The sequence below is a fragment of the Terrapene carolina genome, unplaced genomic scaffold (genome assembly GCF_002925995.2).
Source record: "Terrapene carolina triunguis isolate 2854851 unplaced genomic scaffold, T_m_triunguis-2.0 Scaffold7260, whole genome shotgun sequence".
NCBI lineage: Eukaryota > Metazoa > Chordata > Testudines > Emydidae > Terrapene > Terrapene triunguis.
In genome coordinates, this window is record NW_020671611.1 from 1 (window position 1) to 5,685 (window position 5,685).

The window sequence follows — 5,685 nt, forward strand, 5'->3', positions numbered from 1 at the left end:
CCAAGCACCAGCTTGGGTGCTTGGTGCCTGGGGCCGGCCCTGGCTAAGCCATGCTTCCGCGGCCTGTGCTGCCCCAGCTACACTGCTATTTGCACTCATGCTGCTGTCAGCAGGCGGGACTGAATCTGGGACTCTGAACCTTAGTGTATGAGCCTCTATTGCCTGAGCTAAAAGCCACATGGCTCTTGGCTAAGGCTGCAGCAGACTCCTCAATCTGGGCTAGGTGCCACTAGAGGGGGACAGAGCGCCACAGCCACCAGGCCTGGGTTATACTAGCAGGAGTGTGTCCGTGAGAAGGGGAATCACACCCCCAGCTCGTAGTGTAGACACAGCCCGTGACAGAGCAGGGCTCCTCTCCACACAGGAGAAGCTGAGCCTGTCTGTCCTGATAAGGCCAATCTATTGCTGCTATAAAGCATCTGTGTCTCTCTCACCATTTCCGGCTCACTGTTGATCCCAGCCAGGGAGGCGCCGAGGGAGGAGCAGTTGCTCCGGCTGTAGGTCCAGTTCCCTTCGGCCTCTGAGAAATAGTAACATTTCCCTCCGTACCCGACCCAGCCGTCTGAGCAGCAGGGGGCAGCAAGCGGTCCAGGATCAGCCACTGGTGGGTTACAGCTACATACTGAAAGTAAGAAAAAGATACAAGTCTGAGACTGTTGCCCTCCCAACCCCACATCAATATCTGGTGGGAATGGAGGGGACTAATTCCCTCAGGTCCAGGCTTCAGAGGCTCCTTAAGTCTCTGCTAGTTGCCTAGTGAGTACCAGGGAAGAAACAGGACATTAGAAATCAAGCCACTGAGAGGTTTAAGTGCCTCTGATTTCAGTGACTAATCTCGGGGCTAAATGCAGTGAGGATGCAGCCAAGAGGCAGCCCACAACTACTGTTCAGCAAAGACAGCTCCAGACCCAGAGGCAGCATCAAGGTAGCTGCAAGGGGACAGTTACCAAACTGCCTGCAGACGGCGAATATTGAAACTTGATAGAAGTTCAATTTTGGAATGATCAGCTGGGACAGCAGGTCTGCTAGTTTTGCTCTTTGCTTTATTCTTCCAGGAAATGCACTGAGATGGAGGAGGGATGAGTTTCCCCTCTAGGGACAACCACTGACCACACTGAACTGAGCGGGGGGCGTTTTCCCCCATAGAATCTCACTGCTGCACTAGTGATGCAGCCACAGTCGATTTTACGATTAGTTGGTCTGTTGGAGCAGGTGAATGAAATCTGAGGCCTTGTCTACACAGGAAAGGTTTTTTGGAAGCTAAGGTGTGAGTTTAAACCACTGTAACTATATAGGTATAACCCTCAACTGCAGACACTTATTCCCTTTTAAAAGTGGCTTTTTTCAGTTTGACCTATACAGCAGAACCTCAGAGTTGCGAACACCTCGGGAACGGAGGTTGTTCGTAACTCTGAAATGTTCATAACTCTGAAACGTTATGGTAATTCTTGCCAAAGTTTACAACTGAGCATTGACTTAATATAGCTTTGAAACTTTACTATACAGAAGAAAAATGCTGCTTTCCCTTTATTTTGTTAGTAGTTTACCTTTAACACAGCACTGTAATGTATTTGGGTTTTGGGTTTTGTTTTTTTGTCTCTGCTGATGCCTGATTGAGTACTTCCAGTTCCAAATGAGATGTGTGATTGACCAGTCAGTTCGTAGCTCCGGTGTTTGTAACTCTGAGATTCTACTGTACCGCTACCCAAGCATCATGAGCTAAACTGAAAAGAGGCCACTCTAAATCAGGGACAGGAAGCGGCCACAGGGTGGCACCAGAATCTCAAAAATGGTGTAGCCTGGTGTAACCGCTGGCTCTGTGAACAGTTTCAACTCAATTTTCCTCTCACTGCCATGTATCGTATCTATTTCAGTGCTGTGTAAGAGCAGCAATGTGGTTGCCCATCACCACCACGGATATTTTAGCTTTTTATATTTTGGAGGGGGGAGGGAAGAGGAAGGAGTTTGATTCAAATTCTTTGACATGACATTGCAGAGTGTTACATTCTAACACATTCTTGTGCGCTTTGTTCTGCCCCAATTTAAAACAGCTGATCTTTGAACAGGTGGCTTGTATTGAGTGACAAACTGTCAGTGGTTAGTGAGACACCCTCAAACTTAAAATAATCACCCTTCTCTCTGAAAATTTTGGACCTACTATTGTTACAAGTAACTCCCAAAGCGACTGTATCAGAGAGGGGAACAAATATTTCTCTTTAGTTTTTCAACTTCTTGAGTGTGCACCTGACCACACTGAGGCTCTTTTTATAGCGTCAATGGGATTTCTGCTCCTTAAGGCACTTTTGAAAATCCCACTCTTTTGTGCATCATCAGTGTCATAGTTTTGCCTGTTTGTATGGGTCTTTTCATGCAGCAACAGCAATGAGAAGAAAACATTAGTTCAGACCCACAAATATTGGCAAAGAGACTCAGGGGTGGGACCTAAACTAATTTAAAAAAACCTGGTTAGGGTTTAGAAGAAATGTCAGGACAGATTTTTAAAGGTACTGAAGCATCTAACTCCCACTGAAACCAGTAAGTTAGGCACCCAAAAATCTGGCCTTTCTATAAACCACAATAATTTTGTGGTTAAGGATCTGACCGAAACTCCCTGTGAGCCCTTGGGCAGCTCATTTCTCTGGGCCTCAGCTCCCCATAACACCCTTTGCAAATACCCTACCCCCAGTGCTTTGGCCCACGCTTCAGAAGATACAATGGATGCCCTGGCAAATGCATTTTCATGTGTGTTATGGTAGGCCATAGAGATCCAGAACTCCCTGCACAGTTAATACACTATCCCCATATCACTGTCCCCGTGCACACATTTTGTGGCTGTGGCTCACACATTTGAAAATCTGGCCCTCAAAACAAATCAAAGGAAAGAGAAAGTGGAGTGAAGAAAGGAAAGGGAGAAAGGGCAAGGGAGACATGGATCAACTTTTCAAGCAAACGGCGGCATAATACGTGCACCCGCAAATATTTACGCGTGCCAACCGTATCCTGACGTGGCCACGTTTCTACATAGGAAACAGCAAATCAGGAAACTGGATCATAGGTCTCTGCTCCCCATGCTTAAGAGGGTTGGGCAGTTGTGGCCACCACTGAGATGTGGCCCTATCTGGGTAGCCCCAGTGTCTCTCCCCGAGCTGCTGCCCCACCAGTGAGACTGTTTACCTGGCTCCCTTCCTTTGTTGAGGTCTCCGTTGTGGTTAAGGGGCTGCTCTGACTGCTAGGAGTCCTCAGTGGGACTCTCTCCCTTCCCCATCTCTCCTCTCTCAGGGAGACACCAGGGAGCATCTACTCCCTCTCCCTGCCTGGGTGTGGTGGTGTTTTACTCAGCAGCAGTGGAGTGGCTTCTCTTCTGATTGACCTGGAATCCAAGACCACCATACGAAGAGTCAGCGGCTTGTCTGTGGTTTGGCAGCCCCCTGTTCATTGCCACAAACACAGAAATACAGGCAATGCAATGAACACCCTCACATTTCATCAACCCTGTACAACAAATCCCCATCCTTCTCTCTCACCCCAGGATTACAGCCTCTCACCTGCGTGTGCCATCATAGAAATGTAGGACTGGAAGGGACCTTGATAGGTCATCTAGTCCAGTCCCCTGCACTCAGGGCAGGACTTCTAGACCGTCCCTGACAGGTGTTTGTCTAACCTGCTCTTAAACACCTCCAATGCTGGAGACTCCACAACCTCCCTAGGCAATTTATTCCAGAGCTTCACCACCCTGATATTTTTTCCTAATGTCCAACCTAAACCTCCCTTGCTGCAATTTAAGCCCATTGCTTCTTGTCCTGTCCTAAGAGGTTACAGAGAACAAGGGGGGGGGGATAGCTCAGTGGTTTGAGCATTGGCCTGCTAGACCCAGGGTTGTGAGTTCAATCCTTGAGGGGGCCATTTAGAGATTTGGGGCAAAAATCTAACTGGGGATTGGTCCTGCTTTGAGCAGGGGGTTGGACTAGATGCCCTCCTGAGGTCCCTTCCAACCCTGATATTCTATGATTTATCACCCTCCTCTTTAAAACAACCTTCTACGTACTTGAAGACTGTTATCATCCGCGCCCCAAGTATTCTCTTCTCCAGAAAAGTGTTTGGAGGATCGGGGGGGGGGAGTTAGTATAATGAGGATGAGGGTCCATGTGGCAAGATTTGTGCTTGGGGCAGGTGCACATAGCGCTCTCTGTATGGAGGGGAAATGGATCTAGTACCCAGTGCCCTCCCCCTGTACTGACACCTCTTCCCCCCCACAGGATGTGGAGTAGGCACACAGACATACATATAGAGCTTTCTATGTGACATGGAATTGGGTACCCACGCTCCTCCTCCTCCCCTGGCACCGATGGCTTTGTGATGCTAGGAGCATGGGGCGAGGCACACAGAGCTCTGGGAAGGGGGATTTTAGTAGCCAGTTTCCAACCCTCCCCGCACCAGGGAGCTGCAGCTGTGTGTTTGCAAGGCCTGGCGTGAACTCACACAGAGCTTTCCACACAGGCTGAGAGGAGGGGCTCAGTGCCCCAGTCCCCACCCCCATACACTCTGACATAATTGTTAGGTGGGGTTTGTTTATTTCTCTCTGTGTACGATACCAACAGTCACCGGCAGAGGGTAACTGCAAGTTCTGTTCTCCGCTGATTTTCTAACTGTGCAATAACTTTCAGCCTATTATCAGAGCGGTAGCCATGTTAGTCTGGATCTGTAAAAAGCAACAAAGAGTCCTGTGGCACCTTATAGACTAACAGACGTATTGGAGCATAAGCTTTTGTGGGTGAATACCCACTTCGTCAGACGCAGGTGATGCACGTTTCACTCATTGCAGCCACAGTGCGAGAGAATCCACCCCCACATCCTGGTACTGGTTTGGGAGGAGTGGGGGGTGATGCACCCTGCTGTGGCTGCCCCCTGGAATCAGTGCCGGTGAAGTGGGGTCACTGCACCCTATTAGCCCCTCTGCAGGGGAGTCTAGCCCCCCTCCCCCTGCCCCAGTTCACCTCACACACTGCACATCGTCCAGCATCAGCACTAAATCTACCAACATTGCCAAGAGAACTGGGCTGCAGGCTCCACGGGGCAGGATCTGGTTCTTTCTGTGCGTGAATTCAGCACCCGGTGCAGTGCTGACCCCTCAATAACAAGGAGACTCACCTCAGTCTGTGTCTGTGGCACGGAGACCTGCCTTTACCTGGGTCAGAGAGACCTTGGGCAGTTTCAAAGCACAATCTTCCCATTCCTTCCCATTGCAGGAGAACAGGTCTGTCCTTTGGGGGACGGGTGGGTGGGAAGGGCAGGGGGTGCACAACAGCACAGGCAGAGGGGCCGGGAAAGCTTTTAATAGACCCGGCCCAGCAGAGAGACAGCTGCACACTGAGAGCTGCTGCTCACATGAGCCTGTGAATGGCCTTAAATACACAGAAATCAAGAAGCCCTTGAGGAATTCCACCATGATTTCAATAATTTCCATCCCACCATCAACCTCAGCCTAAATCAATCCACATAAGCGGTCCATTTCCTGGACACTACTGTGCTAATAAGCGATGGTCACATAAATACCACCCTATACCGGAAACCTACTGACCGCCTCACTTACCTACATGCCTCCAGCTTCCATCCAGGACACACCACACGATCCATTGTCTACAGCCAAGCTCTAAGATATAACCGCATTTGCTCCAATCCCTCAGA

At 49.5% G+C, this 5,685-nt stretch overlaps 1 pseudogene; it reads right to left on the minus strand.

The window, feature by feature from the left end:
• Positions 1-434: 434 nt before the first annotated feature.
• Positions 435-3,265, minus strand: LOC112118295 (annotated as a pseudogene).
• Between the last annotated feature and the right edge of the window lie 2,420 nt (positions 3,266-5,685).